Here is a 19,019-nt window from a genome sequence, read left to right on the forward strand (position 1 = left end):
CGGTTGTTAAGTTGGAATCGGTATCTACGGTGATTTATTTAGTTGCACATTCTTTTAAGGATAAATATCTATCTCCTTGGTGACCTTCAATAAATAGATGACTTGCTATACAAAAAAAGACGGAAATAAGAACGGACGGAGTGAAGTTAACAAGTGGTTATCAAGACTTACATAAGCTCCTAAAATGGCACTTAGTTTCAAGGATGTGACTCCTGTTCTTTCATCCGACACGGAAAGGCTTTTGTAACTGTTTATGTGACCCCTTGGCTCTTGAGCAATGGCTACCGAACCCTTTGATGCCGCGGACGGATTGAACAGTGATTCTTATGCCGAAGACGGCCTTGTGGCACTAAGATGCTTGAATATCTAGCTTTACGTCGGTGAAGGAAAGGAATAATGAGCTAAGTGCGAGAAAATCACCGGCCTTGGAGAGGGAAGCTCTTGCCCTCTTCCGTGGTGCTTTAACTCCCGCGGCTTGTGGCATAGTCAACACTTCTGGGAGGTAGCTTCCACATTAGTACGTCGTAGAATTGAGAAATCATTTTTATTTTGCAATTGAGCTTTACTATCGAAGTAAATCCTTTCATCACCTATTTTGATGGCTTCCAGATAAAATATTAATTTTTTCATGGTTAGAAAATATTTGGAGGGAATGATCTATCAGCCTTGTTTCTAGACTGCCGGAAGACCAGAAATACATTTAGTCCGTCAGGAAAACGCGGAATAAAAATCATAGTCAAGAACGGGTGCTGAAGAGTGAAGATTTATAGTTTTTCCGTAAATTATTTTATTAATACGGAGCTAAGGCGATCAAAGGAGTTATCTGGTGAGATGTTAAGTGTTACAAATATAATTTATTAGACTTCAGAATGAGAACTGATTAAAAGCGTTGCTGGAAATGTTAATACTCTTGAGAAGAAAACATGTTTGAATATCGTATTTATAATTTATTTGTGACAAACCGTTTTCGATACATATAAAGTGGCAATTATTTTACATTAAACATCAGTATTTAAACGTGTTTTCTAAATGTCACATTACTTCGCTGAACTTGCATCATAAATGAGTGGAATTGGAAATCTAGAGATTACGGAGATACCGGGGCATAAATTTTTAAAATACGTTCACAATTAATTTAAAATGTCTTAGAAAGATCATTGGACATGATACGTACCATTCAGAATATATTAATGATTGGAAGCATGTATGATTAGGAGTAATCACAGAACGATCCTTTTATATTTAAACGTGCTTTGAAACAATTTCATCTAATTGCTTTTATATGATTGCTAGTGTGACACGAGTAGGCTAGGTGCTAAGGAAAAGAGAATTAGTCGCTGACTTTATTTTTCTAACCTTTCCTCGTTTCCTATTGGGAAATCTCCTACAGTACCACCTCTCAAGTGGATATTATGATGACACATAAGATATGTCATTATATTGGATTCCATGATAACGGGGTCACGAGGATCGCAGAGTTCAAATTCGCAGCCGCAACGCCGAAGTGTTGCACGGAGCAGTTGTTTCGACGCGGTACCCCGGAGAGCTGAAATAATATTTTCCCGCAATCTCAAGGCTCATGAGATGGGGAACTACACCTGTACAAAAACTGTCGTATTGATTTGACGTACACAAATTTATCGGGCGAAATACCATGCGGTGGAGACGGGGGAATTGCAATTCCAAACGGTGCGAGGGTAGGTGTCCTGGGCTTTGCTTAAGCTTCCACGCTACATTTGAAACCACGTAGCTCGAGGAGTCACGGCCGAACCACTCCGCGTGGATCCCTCCGCCACTAAAGCCGGCGGGACACCGCATCGAATGTTCGTTTATTTGCAGGATTTTAGAGTGGGTTCGACGGACAGCAAATATTTGCAAGGAGATCTTCAAAGACGCACCAGAACTCCGATAATTTTTCAGCAACATTTTGCAATTTCTACGAACCAACGAACCTTCCAACGAATTGAACTTCACGGAACGGTACGAAGGAAACAGAGAAGTATGCCAGAGGAGAGAAATTTCCCCCAATCGCACTGGTAAACACGGCATTAAAGCGGTGCTATTCTAGAATACGAAAAACGTTTTCTTTTTTTGGACCGAGTGAAATCACCTACCCTCTGGGATACATTTAAGCTTTTATGAAGGAAAATCGCGCTGCAGATTCATCTCCCATCCAGTTCGCAACGTTCGAATGCAAGGCGAAATGAAATCTTGGATTCTCGTGCCGGCGAGCGTATTTTATTTCGAAGGAAAGTAATTCCCGAGGAGGACCGGGATATTGCTACGGTTAGAGTAAAAGTAGCTATCTTTCAAGCACCGAGTCCCAGCTTCAATTACTATGGCTCACATAATTTTTCGTCGGCCTTCCGGAAAGTGTAGATAGTATATGGAGAACGCAAAGAACCTTTGAAACATCTGCTATCCCGGGTGAAACAGAATAAAAATACTCAGCCCGTCGACTCCACGTAATGAAATGTTCTTGCAGACCAATTGCAACTCAAACATAACGTGAACAAAGGTTTTAAGTTATTTAATTCTGATGGAGCGTTAGCAATGCTATGTAGTCCATCCTATTGTGCCAGACAAGTGATATATATGTATATTATATATATATATATATATATATATATATATATATATATATATATATATATATATATATATATATATACATATATAATATATAACACACTTACAGAATATACTTATAATATATAACTCACGAAACAGAACACTCTTCGGCACAAATATATAAAAACACTGACGTAGATTTTTGAAACATAGAAACACAAAGAAAGGACACTCACATATGTTGTTTTGACGTTTCGGCGGCACGGCCTTTAGATCAGAATTTGATGATGACGGCTGTGCCGTCGAAACGTCAAAACAACATATGTGAGTATCCTTTCTTTGTGTTTCTCTGTTTAATATATATATATATATAAGTGTTTATATATGTATATAAATATTTTTGCACTTGTAATCTGCTCTGCACTTGTAATCTGTTCGTTTTCACACACGTGGCAGGAGTGGTTACTCCTGATTTTGTTGTGATTACTCGTGTCATGAGTATCTGTCGTGTGGAATAGAATACATTCATTCTGTATCACATAAATATATTCTTATATTTTAGTCAGCACTACACTCCTCATCGATTGTTTTTTTTTCGTGCTCCTCACTCAAACTTCAACTTTGGGTGGCGTGAGGGCTCGCTTCGGCAGGGGCACCCCATGCACTACTAACTGCGCCCTCCTTCGCTTATAAGTTATGCTTTGGCGATGGCGTCTTTTGCATAAAAAATCGCTCGAAAAATAATATGGTAAGGAGGGTGCCATTCCGGTCCTCCGGCCTCGCTCCCCGCGCACCTACCCTTCCTCCCGTGCCACTCCTCTTGGGCCCCCGTTCCTTCCCCTCTACTCTCTTTACCACTCCGGTCCCCTTCCCCGAAGGAAAAGAAGAACACGACGACTCGCCACGTCTCGTAACGTCTCAATTTTTGATTCGATCGAAAGATGAGATGATTATCGGCGCGCAGGTGTAACGGTCCGTGCGGGGCCGTCGGGCGGCGGGGCCTCGTCTCTCGCGCGGGGCGCTTGTCATCTTTGTCAAACGACTCATGGGTGTTGGGTGACTCGCGAAAACTTTCGCCGGGGGCCGGGTTCAGGGAATGGACGGTGATTTCGGAGAGCGTCAAATCGTTTGGAAATGTTGGCCCCCATTGATTGCGGGCATCCTCAAAAAGACTTGACGCGGAAAATTGGAAAGAAAGACGCATGTATCCGGCACATGACTTCTGTCCTAGGGCTATCATCGATTGATGGCGGAGTCAGAATAAGATGGTTGTTTTTTTATGCGTGTGTCAATAAATATCTTTTTATGGTAGCGGGAATCACCGTGAGTTTACAACATTAGAATTTTTTTAAGCGGTCATCCATTCTAGCATGCCATTCACCATTTCATTCCATGTTGTTGGTCGTTTAACCGATTGTCTCTCGATAACTTCTCAACATCTCTCATTCATTATTCCCATTCTACCCATTCTCACGCATTCTATCTTGTGTAACGATTTTCGGTAAGTTTTTATTCCTTATATTTCATCCAAATTGTCATTATCCGAAATGAATCCTTCGCTAACTACAATCTTCGACAGATCCCTCTCTTATCTTTTTCCCCCAGAGTACACATGGGTCCCGTCTCAAAAATAAGTAGAATGATGTTTGACCGGCCGAAGCTAACGGATGGGGTGGGGTTGTTTGTCTCGGAAAATGTGATGGGAGGTCTTGGGAAAGGAACGAGACCTGCGTCAGTGTTCTGTAAGCCGTTACAATGTGCGGATCGCTGCTAGAATGGATCCCTGTTCGAGGGTCCAGTCACGAATTCACAATGTCACCCTGCATGAAGCAACGATTCGCGATACAATTTTATGTTAAGCTTAAAAAATCGGATCCGGAGACCAATCAGACCCTACATGTCACACTTTCGATATGCCCATTTTTTTCTAAATATTCTTCTGCCATGCAATATTCTAAAATTTTGACTGTGAATTTTCTCATCACGCTGTCACGCTTTGGGCCGTCATCAAATTATCATGAAAATGTATTCCACGTGTAGGATTTTATGGAAGTTAAATATATTTTCTATGAATTGTATCAATTTATAGAACTATTCCTTTACCCTCTTATTTAAGAGTAGCCTATGGCGAAATTTTAACCCGAGATCTACGGTCTGAGAAAATGTGATTTGATTGTAATTAATATTCAGTTACCATTAGCGGTGGAACTCTCTAGAATTTAGGGCAACTATCCGTTCGCTATACGAAACTATACGTTGTTTTAAGCATTTAAAAGAATTATCAAAGTGGATTTTTCAAACTTTGAATCTACACGATCGCATCGGCTTCGTAATGCCTCAACATAATCAGGCATAAAACAGCAAAAAATCATTATTTTATATGGTTCCAAATGGGGTGCGGTGTATTTTAAGTTTTTTTTAGGAGAGGTGCAAATGGTGAGAGTGGATTGCAGGGAGAGGGCTCTGTGGTTCGCGGATGAGAAGGGTCAAGAGACGTCGAAGACGAACGTTAAGTTTGTACTAGTAGCCTTTTTTCTTTTCCGACGATCTACGGTGGAGTCCATAACCTATGGTATATATACGGCATAAAATTGCTCACATGGGCACATCTGGAAGCGTAATTCAACCACGAAAGTTCACGATGGCGCGTAAAAAGTCTCAACTATTGGAGGCAATATGGATCCAGCCCACCTTGAATAATGGAATACTCGGGTAATACGAAATAAATATGACAAATAGAAGATGCCTCATGCCTATGCCTTCCCAATGCACGGTTTTATATGTTTATAGTAATGAGAGTAAAGTTAATAAGGGAAGTCACCGACAGATGAAGCCATTTGCGCCACGAGAAATTGGTCGGAAGGAGCGGCAGGATATTCAGAGAACGGGAGAAGGATGGACAGAGACCCCGGTGAGGACATTAGCCTACTCTTAGATATTGTCGCCAAGAGGACCACGATTCAACGTCCCATCTGGCGGATGGCATACTCACTCCTCTTGAATTGATCAGCACATAGCGCCCCAAGCAGGGACGAGGATACCTCTAAAACATTCTGCACCGCCGGGATTCAAACCCCGGACGTCTGACTGAGAAGAGGTGCACCAGCCACCGCTTCAACCCGATAATCCATCTATCCATATTTCAACCTATACTTTAGGCAATAATAGTCTCGTGAACAAATATTTATTTTATTTCATTATTTCCCTTATTCATTGAAAAGTATTTGGCTTTTGTCTAGTCCCAGGTCCAACGCTCAGTTCCGAATACTGACGTTCGCTCATCCAAGTTCAACTGCTTTAATTCTTTTGGTCCCACAAACAAAGTAATATTTACGCTCTGCAGGCACATGCACGAATGGGTAATTCTATATGCCTTTGATAGCACAGGATTTCTCTGATACGGGATTCTCCTTTTTGTATATTTGAACATGAATTAGATCAAGGTGGGATAAATTAATGTTAAAACTTGAAACGATTAGATATTCGAAACACATTAAGATATTCGCAAGTTAACCAAATGCACATCAAAGTCCACGGTCGTTATAAATTGCTAATTTTACTCTTCTTTCCCAAAAACTTATGCTTGTATTCGCCACTGTTTTACAGAATAATATTTAGCCGCTGTGTTAGATGAGAGGACGCATGGCAAGCCAGATACGGGAGGGGGACGACGATGGGCATGGCGGAAGAATCGGAGGGAGATAGAACGTATGCGGAAACGAAGAAGAATTTAATGTGGCATGCGATGTCAGACTGTGTCTTATTGGGCAATGCTAATAAATTGAATCGTTGTTCAGTTTGCCCAAAACCTAGCCTAAACGGGAGTGTACCAAGTATAATTGTTTAGCAACGTTATTAAAAGGCACAATCGTTCGTGTAGCGCTTGCAAGAGATGAATCTTAATTAATTAACTGACTCTAGCACTTCATCGCAGACCATGATATCGAAAAAAAATACATGCGGAAAGAACTCGTATGAGACTGCCGCGCATTAACGGGAAATGAGGGAGAATAATTTGATTGGACAAGACGCCAGACGTTGAGAGGATTTTTCGACCGTCTTTGAAGTGGGGAAGGAATGTGACTTCGCATTCGCATGGACATTTATCAACTCGACATTTCAGGTGCATGTCGGTTTAATATAACGCATTGTTAATCAAAGGCCGAGATCTCTTTTGGAAGGGGAAGAAAAATGAGAAATGGAAATGAGGTGAAGGTTTGGATACCAGGGAGAAAAACGTAAAAAAAGTGGAAATCAATCATTAAGAAGTTACTTACACGTAAGTTAAATTAACTTTTTCGTCGGCATAATCACTGGTCTTTGCGAATTATGAATCTTACATCTGGCATTCGAGCATCCCTATCTATTTTGGAAGGTTTTTTTTATTAAGAACTGGCGCGATGGACAGGAGAAGAGAATTTTACGAAGACTGCCATCAAAAACTGTTTTCTTCCAACCCAAATCCCGACCAAGAGTGGTGTAACTCTAACTCATTCTAACTCTTCAGACACGAAGCTAAGTGTAAACTATCCTAAGGGTAGTGTAGTGTATCTATGCTAACTATGCTAAGTGTAGTGTATCCTAAGTGTAGACTAGTAGAGCCGGATTAGGCTAGAGCAAAAACTCGTACCATACTTAAGCCTTATTCTTTAGCGGAAATGATGCACATACACTGTACTAGTCATCAATTTCCTTTAAAGAGGCTTGCCTAAAATGGCACGGAGATCCAACGAGTCCGAATCGGATAGATTTAATCCACATCAATAATTACTGCTGCCAATTTGTTCTCTGTATTATGTTTTGGGATAATGCGTAAGAGTCATTTTAAAACCAAGAGATGACTGATGCCAATCAACTATTATTGACCTTCTATCCTCTTACTCCTCCCTACTCCCAGGGGAGGGAAAAGTTATTGGCCATTTCGGCAAATTCCCAATCAGATGATACATTTACTGTTAAACCTAATATAATGCACCCCTAGCGATTCTCATCGTTGATATCGACTACTGACTCGCACTTTATTTGTTTATGAAAAATGAACGACATTAGAATTAAACGGCATTTTCGCAGGAATAAAATTATTTATCGCAATTTATCCATAGTTGTCATCACCACCAAAATATTATGACGAGACAAGTTGGTAGAAACCGTTTCCATCAGAGAACGTAATTGTTTCCGTATAAAATGAATGCAATCAATCTTATCTACCTGAAAAAAAGTCATGTCGCCGTATGACTTCGCTAATTTTTCAGTATAAACGTAAAGTAAAATCAGTGATAATCGTAAGATATCTTCATTATCTTATCTTACATAAAAATAAATATTTAACGTAATTAGCCTCTGTCATCATGATATACCCATAGAGTTACACCCGGAAAATTGTACGAATGAAGAGATTTCGGGTCTCCAACCGGATTGAGCAATCGAACAGCAACATATTGATGCCTGACACTGCCACTATCTCCAGGGAGAAATTTTTACTCGTCCGACATCATCTTCATCAATTGCGTAAAAAATTATTGTATCTTCAAATAAACCGTTTGCGTTGCATGAATTCTGGAGTTAACTGACACGAGGGTATAATTAAGTTTTAATAGATGCACCAGTTCATTCAACAATTCCGGGACAACAATGATGAATGAACATTAATTACAAATTTTCACTGATGGACTTAATTTATTGTGACCTAAGTTTCACCTCCAGACTGGGTCTTCTCCCTCAACCGTCTCCAGCAACAACATGTGCGAAGTGCAGGGGATCTTCAGAGCACTGATATCCCCCCCCCCTCAACATTCAGCAAAAACATCGACGCCTAAGTCGCGACCGCGATTACGTTTAAATACTGACAAATTGTAATTATTGGACGTTTTCCGTGTTCCTGTTGCACAGCAACACGCCGGGAACTTCGTGAACACGACGATCAACCAACCCGCCTCATTCCCCTCTCTCCTGTACATGCACATCTCTAACGGCGTACCCTCACTCGACGGATATATCGGCCGAGTAATCCCACAACTGTCCCGAAACCGTGCGAGTACTCCGGCATGCCCTTAAGTCCGCGCGTAACATCCCCACCCGCGCCCCCCGTGGGGGATGCCTCCACCCGAGCACCACCCCCATCATTTCTGCGGCGTACACCTCCTCCCCCACGAGTACCGCGGTCGCTCAAAGGGAACCAAGGACGCGGAAAGGGGGTCGCGGGGGTGGGGAATGAAGTGTGGGCGGAGGGAGGAGGAGTCGATGGATTATTTTTGCCCTTGGGTGACCAGGGCAAGTGCTCCAGAACCATTCTGCCCCGGGGGGCAGGAGGCGGGGGGGAAGAGTGTGGGGGTGTCTCAGTGCGCATTATTGCCCGACTGGTTAGCAGGGCCGCCGCGCGTCGTGGAGGGAGTGTTCGGAGTGGGTGGGAGACGAAAAAAATAAGAGAATTGTCGCTCGACGGAAAACGAGAAATGCACTCTCTCTCTATCGTTTTCCCTCCTCCCTCGTGTAAAACTATGTAAGCCCCGGTCAAGTGTCGCCGGTCCCGCCCCCGCAGCATCTCCTGGCGCACACATTGCCGCCCGCCCTTCTCTTCTCCTGCCACTTCCTCCTCATCCCCTCCCGCGAGTCTATAAATAAGAGCGTTTCTGGGAAGAAGGCGAGGCCGTTAAAATCTTCCCACCCACCCAGTGCCCCCTCCCCCCGCGGAGATGCCGTTTCGGCGCGTTCCACACGCCCATCCCGCGAGAACGGGGGGGGGGGGGTAGGGATTGGCCTGAGAGAAAGAGGGCGCAAAACGTCTTGCCTGTCGCTTCCGGTACATTTGTTTCTTGTAAGAGAGGCCAGGGGGGAGAGTGGGTGGCGGTTGGGTACCGGGGGAGGGCTGATTAATAAGACCACATTCGCGAAGGGGGCCGAGTCATGGGGCGGAAACGAGACACTCATCTGTACACTGGCGGAGCGTTGTTCTGGGGTACCGAGAGAGAGAGAGAGGGGGAGGGGTGGGTGGCGGGCGAGGGAGGGAGGGACGGAGGCGGTGCGTCACCCTCTGGACAGATCCCCGTCTCCCCTGGCAGTGGGGGGAGTAAGTGGCGTGCTGAAGAATCTCTCCGGGTCTTGGGAATCGGGCGTCTGCATTATCGCCGATCCTGCGGCCTCCAGCCTGGCACTCACTCAACATAAATGGCATGTTGCAGATTTAAGTATCATTTCTTCCTTGCAAACACAAAATCATCGACTTTCGTTCGCCGAGATTACATCCTAAACCAGTGGAGTAGAGGGAAAATAACTTCGGGCGGTGGTGGGCGAGGAGGGTCCGCCTATTCTTTGCCAACTGCGTACTGTAAGTACCTGAGGAAGCTATTTATCCCGTCCAAAGGCCCACGTTAAGAATGCATTCTGATCCATATTTTTCTCTCTTAAAATTTCCACAATCTACAAGTTCTCGTTTTGATTTCCCCGTTTAAATTGAAGTGATTTCCTAATTGTTATTTACGGCTTCCTAAATATACTTTAATTTTAATGTTTATTTTTAATTTTACTAAAAAACAAGGATAGCATACGTACAATATAATATTATGTGTGTATTAACATTATGGCTTACATTTTTTGCAATAATTTTCCTTAACACTGGAAACTATAACTATAGCTGGAAATTACCAATCGTACTCGAATGCTCTTGTATGAGTGAAAATTCATTAAGGGAGTGGCTTTCCAAGCTCCCCACCTTGGCTATACCACTGCGTCAATCAAAGGAAACGTAATCTGCAAAACACTTTTAAACTAATTAATAAGCAGGTGCACAATTATTCCTCAATTTGAAAAGCATTCGACCAGCAATAGCACATGATCCATAGGTATTCTAGTATGTTCAAAATTCAGATTTTACCAACGCATCATATTCTTGTTGGCTATCAAAACGATATATTTTTAATGATTTGTCACTCCTTCTCTTTCTTAATGTTACGATACCGCATGAAAACTCTGCCTTTCTTTAAATTTGAAAAAAAATCAAAAATTGATGGAAGAATGTTATGTCAGAATACTAGTCTATCCAAAAGGAACGTAAGTTACATCCTTATATTTACTATTATTTCTATTTTGATAGCATCGAACGTTTACATTAATTTAATCTTTGCTTTGACGTAGAGTGTAGAGGAGGAAAGGGCAATACGGAGCATTTGAAGGAATAGAGTAACCAAATTGCTCGGGATTTTGCTGAAGCATAATGGGTTTATTAGGAACATAATGAAAAATAGAAGAGAAGACGCTGCGTGGAAGGCCAACGGGACCAACCCCCAGTCCAACAGGAGGGGATGTTCGAAAGAAGACCAACCATGGAGCGCAAGGACATCAGAATTACTAGAAAGGAAAGAGTTGAGGGTTGCAGTCAACCAGTCTCCGAAATGAAACATTCGTGATGACGATTTTAGTAGAATACTATAGGCTGTGTGAAGAGTCATGAAAAATACAGCCAACCTCTTTTAAAAGCCAAATGACGATAAAGATATATGAGCACCCAGCGGTTATCTAACTGAAGCTGGCGCTTAGATTGGTTGCATTTCATAGTGACAGATGGCGTTGAGTAAACTGAAGTTACTTATAGCATACGCATGCAAGGAGCTCTAATTATAATTCACTTCAACCGTGGTGCCTTATTCACAGTCATCCTTGGGAAAATGGAAAAGAAAAACAAATATCTCTATTCCCGTGCGAAGCATAGATATCGTAGAAACTGTAGAGTAGCTACGATTTCTATGCTTCGTACTCATTTGCATTATGGCTTATTTCAGAGATGCTCAATGATTCGATTGGAAAGGGATCTTCATAAAGAGTGAAAGAGGCAGTTTGAAGAGTTTGAAATTTTTCTCGGTTGTTAAATAAGCCATTCCTTTAAACATAAATTCTTTGTCTTGAAATCCAAATTCTGTGTGACAATATTGCTTTCAAGAATATGGCTCCGCCCAGTGAAGAGAAGAAGCAGACCGTATGAATCACTTCATGGCACCACGTCCAGTAAAAGTTCGAGGAATACCGCTCCTTGGCACTTGTTCATTAAGCACAGCAACCACTTTGATAGCATATAGTAAACAGGTTTACGACTCTTTAGCTCTCAGTGCACCAGGGTTCGACTGATAAGTGTCCATTAACTGTCTGAGCTTATCATCTTCTGCTTTTGTGTCATCAGTTAGGAAATAAAAAGCTTTTACTATAGAGGCAGAGATCGTTTACTGTTACCTAATGCGCTGATGTTCTGCACAAGGTTATCCATCAAATGACAGTGACGCGCACACTGACTTGACGGCTATATAAGTCGAGTTTCATTTGACATCGGTGAAATAACTTACACAGATCTCTGTCAAAGCTGAAAATTTTGAATATACTTAGCCTTATACTTATAAACATTATGGCCAATTTCTCAACATTTATATGAAGCCAATTCAAAAGAAAAATAATATTAAAATTGGAGAAGCCATGTCATAGGAAGGCTTTTTTGTGTGCATAAAATGTACGTTGTTGAAAACAAATAAAAAGAGAACTGTGTATCGTGTAACAGGTTGTCATTTTAAAAAGGAATGAAGAACACCCGATGTTTAAAACCTTCATTAAATCTATACACCGAGATAATTTTGAACGTACTCATTAAGCTGCATGCCCAAAAGGAGGTATTGAGTGTCGCATCTAGGTGCTCTCTTGTAAAAAAATATGTGTACCTTTTGTTATAGATACAAATATTTTTTAATTATAAAATAAAAATTTATTTTGGAAAGATAACATTACGAGATTCACGAGTTCCCAATGTAGAATTTTCATGGAAGTTTCCTGGGGATTTACCTCACAACAAATGTGGCTGTCAAATAACATTAGGGAACTTATTGGAACGAAATTCGGCAGCATAAAGATGGAAAGATTTCACCGTAAAATTATTTTATTTGCTTTTTTGATTTAACATCGCTCGTAGAACCAGCATTATAAACAAGCGTAACTTTTTTACGGATAAAAAATTTCTTTTGTAATGGTAACCATATTTTATTCTTTATATTTCTCATTCATTCTCACCCCAAATGCAAATATACCTCAACAAAGATCCTGAAATTCGGCTTCCCACACCAAAATTCCGGTGTATTTCTGCATTTAACTCCTTAACCCATGGATATTTTCTCCCACCGTTGTGATTTCCTTATTTGAAAAGCATCGGGGCGATTAGTAGTCCAAAAGTTCTACCCTTCCAAAATCAGCAGCACCCATGTATTGACAAAAATGTGGTATTCTTCCCTGAAAACTACCTTGCTCGCATACACACTGTTGATAAATAAGTGAACATTAACCGAAATCTACACTAATGCCAAAAGGAACATTTTCATCAGACATGCTCACACATAGATGAACAAAGTGAAAATTGAAATCGAAAGTTAGTGCTGTAATTGGTCCGAACCACTCAAGAATGATTTATGAAAACTCCAATCGTGGAATATTAAGCTCAGAAAAAATTAATAATTCATCCTAACTTCGAATTCAGAACATTTGAAGATAAAACATGCTGAAAATTTCCACTTAATTTGCAGCCTATATCACTATTAAAATACGTCCTTTTTGCCTATGGATAGGCGTTTTCTCGCCAAATATTTTGCATCCAGTGTAGTCTATCCATTGAATTATCGCCAAGCGTACGTAATGGTAACACGTACTGTATCTATAGTCCAACTATTGCTTACTTATATTATTCAAATCACGCAGCCATATGTATTTCATCATTATTTCAGTTAGGTTGTGAAGGTTGTTTTATTAGTCATTTTTGTTGGAAAAATAATAAAAAATATACTTTCGTAGTGGAGTTTGGCTATAAAATCAGCACATGAAGGTTGCAGGAGGAAAAACATTGCATGTGGAATCAGCCATCGAGGGATCGTAACGCAAGACATTACGCTACTGTGGCAGCTACCTCAGTAGTAATCGCTTTTCAAGCAACCGAGCACAGGTGGGAAAGACAAGCAGAGTTAATAGCAAGAGCCCAATAAAAATTCCCGTAGAATCTCCACACAACCCTGGCTATCAATCCAAAATTTCCACGCGAATTTGATGCTTCGAGCGAGGCACCGACAGCTTCGCAAGAAAACGAAATGTCGGGAGATGATTTCAAAAGGTTAAAACACACTTCCAGGATTTTAATAGACGGAGAAAATTAGGCAGCGTGATAGGAAAAAAAATGCAAGATTTGATTCTTTCCCTTCTGGGGACGGAGATGTGAGGGAAGGGAGGAAAGGAGGTAGAGGTGGGAAGGACGCACCATCAGGAGAGAGTCAAACCAACTCTGAATTAAATGACGGAAATTAAGGGGAAAAAAGAGATCTCCGACCCATAGATCGGGTCACGTTCCGGAAAGGGCTTGTAAATTGATCAGGGCATGTTTAAGAGGCGCTTTCGCACGATCTCTCTCTCTCTCGCGCGCGAGCGAACTCAAGACAGAAACGCGAGAGAGCGAGTAGAGGACGCCCGAACACCGATGGGTATCGAGCCCACAAGTGGACGCGTTTTTAATTTCTCCGTAAGTGAGGGAAAAGGTCCGCCGTTGGCTTAATTGAGACGTTCCATCCTCCTCCCACCCTGCTCCCCTACTCCACCCATAATGGCCTATTTAATGCCTCGATAACGACGCGGTTCAGCGCCCCGAAAGTGGGAAGAGAGGGAGAGGGCGAAAGGTTGTGGGAGGCTTGTTATTTTTCCTCCTTTTCGGCAGCTTCGTTTCGGACCCCTTGGACGAGGAAGAGGCGTACGTTGAATGGGGAAATGGATCGAAAACGAGGCCGGCTGAAGTGGCGGGGGGGGGGGAGGGGTGGAGGAGAGCTCTCCTGCCGGGCGAAGGGAAAGAGGTGGGCGATGAGGCAGGTGGGGAGATAAAGGGAGAAAAATGGCTTTATTAGCGAGGTCGCGGCAAATGGGCTCCCGAAACCCCTCGACCCAGCCTATACTTACCATGGTCGCCGCGCAAAAAGGTGAAATAAATAACATCTTCGCGGAAGGTGTTGCGGAAAGCCGTGGTTCGCACGTCCTGGGCCCAAATTTCATTTGGACTGGGTGGACGTTAGGTTTAACTCATCTGAGAAATCTGCCGGGCATTAATTTACTAAAAGAAATAATCCATTCCAACATTAAAGAGGGGTTTCTTCCACGGAAGAAGCTAGCATTAGTGGAAGAAAGGAGTTAAACTTAAGAATCAGGAGGTAAAGAACGATGGAAAAGACTAATTACCTGAATCATCCTTTACTCGCAATAACTGCAAGCTTGAACGAGATTTGTTGACGAGGAGAACCCTTAATTCGACAATCTTCGCGACTACACCCATTATTAGTAATACACGTGTAGTATATCGACAAGGTAGAGGCACGCAGTTATTGAAGAATTAACAGAGTCAAATAATGGATGAAACATGAAAGAATATATATTTTACCTTTTCCATCATTCTCCATATATCAAAATCCCCCAATCTACGCGAATCATTTCGCTCCAACTGCCATTTTTCCGCGCCATACAAAACCATGCTAAATATCATAGATTTCACCATCACTTTTGTGATATCCTTACTCAATACCCCTGTTAACAACTCAATTCTCATCATGAAAGCTTTATGGCTTATCGCAATTCTTCTTTTTATGTGCCTAATACACATTTACCATTTTTGTGAGAATCACTTCCGGGATAAGTAAACTGCTCCACCTGCTCTAGCTTATGAACTCCTTTTTTAACCAATATACTTCACTTTTTCGTTTAACTTAGCTTCCCTCTCTCTTAAAAAGTCACTGCCTTTGTTTTGCTTTTTGGAATCTCATTCCCATGCCCATCACATGAATTTTCTAATGCACCCAGCAATGGTTGTTAACTCCTAAAGCTTGATCAACCTAAAACTTAATTGATTTTTACAAATTGCCCACAGACTTTCATTCTCATCATCAGCTCTTCTCATCTATCTTTTTATCCGCGTACTCTTTGATAAGGACAGGGTTCAAGGAAACCCTTTTTTACTCCTCTTCCCAACATTGCCCATTCCGACTCTCCACCCGTCACCAACACCTAAGCTGTCAGAGACGCGGAGGTTGCAAATAAGCCGCCCAACCCTTGCACTTACACTTACCTTCGTGTAGTTTGAACCACGGCATTAGTGAATCGCGCGACAACAATAACATTACCATGAATGATATCGGAGGAAAATGATAGTATTACATCTTGCTTCAAATGAAATTCGCGTCATCATTGGCAATCCTCACAAATTAATTCAAAATTGGCAACTTTCCACAAAATTTTTAATGAATCATTAAATTCCACCATATCACGCCTGAAACGTCTCTTTTTAATCCTCAAAAAGTTGGTCATATCAATAGAAGCCACAGAGTAACCTAATATATGGATATATTATATTTCTCCCATTTTAGAATTTAACCTTTCAAATTGGACCATCAGATTGCGCTGAGCTTAAAAATAATGTGCCTTTTATCACTAATATCATAACTCACGGGATAGGTCAATCGGTTGACTTGTACACAGGGGTTTACTCCATAAATCAATAAATTTCATTTATCAATTTAACCTCAATGTTAAATAAATCTCGTGGTAATATCCAGTAATACGACAGCATTATGGATCCAGTGGGCATGAAATTGGCTTCATTCTTTTGAGGGGGAGCGGCTTACTTAACCAGAGTGGCATTGGAGGAGAGAGAGGTCAGTGGCCATTGAGCGCGAAACTCGATTTCATCGCCACGAGGAAAGCAAGGGCGATTTGCATAAACTTTGCGAATCATTAGAAAAAAACGAAAGGAGAGCGATCTTCTGCTCATGACAATAAGGAGGCGCAAACGTGGGCTGAGGAGGTTAGAAGTTTCAGTCGAGGGAACAAGCCGATCAAGGACGAAATGAGTCGGGGGACGACGTGGCGTCGGTATTCGGCGGCGTCTTGGGCAATGGGAAGGAATGTGTGGGTAGAGGTACGGGAGGGGAGGAAGGGACACCCGATAACACACCCTCTTTATTAACCTCATCCGGGGATGATATGATAATAAATCGTGAAGACGGTGACCTCTCTCCCAGGTGGGAGCGGGTGTTTTAATGGAAACTCTCCTACCCTCTCTCTCTCTCTTTTCATGGCATATGGCACCATTGAATTCCTTAGAATTCCTTCCCCTCGCTCTCCAGTGTTGTCGTCCTGATAGCAGTCCCTATATGCCCACATCGCACACCGCTTTCCGCCAAGAGGGGCGAGGGCAGGACACAACCTGCAGGACTGACTAGTGAAAGGACAGTGGAGTTTGTTCCGTGAAACATTGGATCTTTTACCGTTATATGAAACCTGTATGGTATGCCTAAATCAATTCCGAATAAATGGCTAAGTCAGTCGCAAAACATTTTAGGAGACCGGTTTTCATGTTTAGGCTATTCTCAAAAATCTAACCTCAAGGTTCCTATCAACATTTGGGTGGCATGCATTACCCAAGGGGATTATTTACACTGTTTCAAGGGATGGCATGTTTTAATCATACATTTTAACTATATTCGCGAAACAAAAGTTTGCCACATGAGTAGATTAAGAATTACACAGTAAACGTCCAAGTAATGAAGGTTATAGATATAAAATCACTCATTTACTAAAGGTCAATGCTTTAAGCATTTAGTCTAAGAAATACACAAAAATATGCCAGAGATATTTTCAAAGTATGAATCTTGAGGAGATAAAATTTAGCGACCGAGTGTTTTCGGAATTATTTGTGCAAATGAATTTCACGGGGTTAAGGGGAACTCATTTCAGAGACATTCTTAATTTGTGCAGAGCCGAAGTAATCCAATCAGTTCTGTTAATCCGGAAATAATTAAACACTTCCTCGCAATTATAGCACTTAACTCTTCCATCATCTCCCATGAAGCAGCCTGAGTAGGTAATTAAAATTGATGCAAATGGAAAACGAATGGGAGTAAAGATGAGAGGGAAGCAACAAACAATAACACTGCGAAAACAACTGACTAAGAGAAGAGGGGGAGGGGAAGGAGTTAAGTTGAAGAAGGGTATTATTGAAAAGTAATGATAATATCATCTCTTCTCCGAAAACAAACCGATTCTTTAATTAATCCCTACCCGAATGAGACCGAAAGCATGTTACGCGCGCACGCGGCTCGGGAAACAGGTAAAAATAGCTGGCTCCTTCATATAAATTACTCTTCCGTGACACTTCACCGCTTTCCGTTTCACGAACCCTTCTCTCTCTCACACTCCCTCCTTGGATGCGCCCCATTGTGCGACCGGATGAGGCCACAAGTGAAGAAGGCATTCGAGGAGTGGGAGGTGCGGGGGAAAGGGAAAGGAACAGAAGGAGGTGGCGCCACTCGGCGGGGCTGCGGGCGCTCTTGGAAGTTGGGCGAAGTGGATGGGCGGGAAAAATTTCGTGTGGGACGAGGCGGAGGAGGTTGTTGATGATGTAACGGTCGGCCGGTTTTGAAATTGGTCCGTGATAGATGGTCGCACCTTAAGGGACGGCTGGGGGAGGAGTTTACAAGGGGGAGGAGAAAGGGGTTCGCCGGGGTAAGAGAAAAAGCGGCAAAGGGAGAGTGTGGGTGAAAAATGGAAGGGGGAGAGGAGGATGGGATAGGAGAAGAGAAAAGGAAGGAAGGGAGGGAGGGAAGGAGAGAGATTCCTCCGGCGTCGAGGAGTAATTGAAGTGGGCAGGCATCCAAAGAGTGTCTTTTCGATTTTCCACCTCTTTTTCTTTCCATTTTCGAACCATCAATGCTTGCCTCTTGCTCCATCATGTTTTGTCCGAGAGCTCCCGCCCAATGAATGGCGCCTTCCTTAATGCACCCCTATCTCTCTCGCTATCTCTTTTCCCCTCCACGGGAAGGCGTAAAAGAATGCGAGGAGGCAGCAATGGAACTCACCCGAGCACAATTAGCGTGAAACGTTCCACCTCTGAAGCACGCTATGGAATTCGTCCTCATATTGTGTCATTCTCGATCGGACACACGTATGCCTGTTGAAAAGAACACTCGTTTTCACGAGAAGAGCCAAACAGCGAACAAAAATAAAGGAACAATGTACACAGCCATAAAATTTCAAATACTTTTTTGTTTTTCTTATTTTCCTTTTTTGTTTTCCTTTTCCGGTTCAGTAAGAAATCTCTGCGACGCGCGAATGCTTACTCAACTGGAGAAAATGAAAACGTTGAGAGGAAGGCAGGTTTAGCATTCCGTGCTTGGATGGCCTTCACGATTCACTTCTGTGTGACTGACTGAACATGCTCCCAATCTCTTCGAATCGGTTAATTATGCAAGTGGTATACTTTAAATGTATTTGTGCGCATGGAAGTGCGAACATATTTGGCACCGCCGATTACCAAAGTATACGCTTCCTATCACTCATTTATCAGCCTCGAGTGCTGTACTATATTCTAAATAAAAACCGATCAATTGGAGAGAGGTCCCAAAGAG

The sequence above is a fragment of the Hetaerina americana genome, unplaced genomic scaffold (assembly GCF_022747635.1).
Source record: "Hetaerina americana unplaced genomic scaffold, ioHetAmer1.1.p SCAF_1, whole genome shotgun sequence".
Lineage (NCBI taxonomy): Eukaryota > Metazoa > Arthropoda > Insecta > Odonata > Calopterygidae > Hetaerina > Hetaerina americana.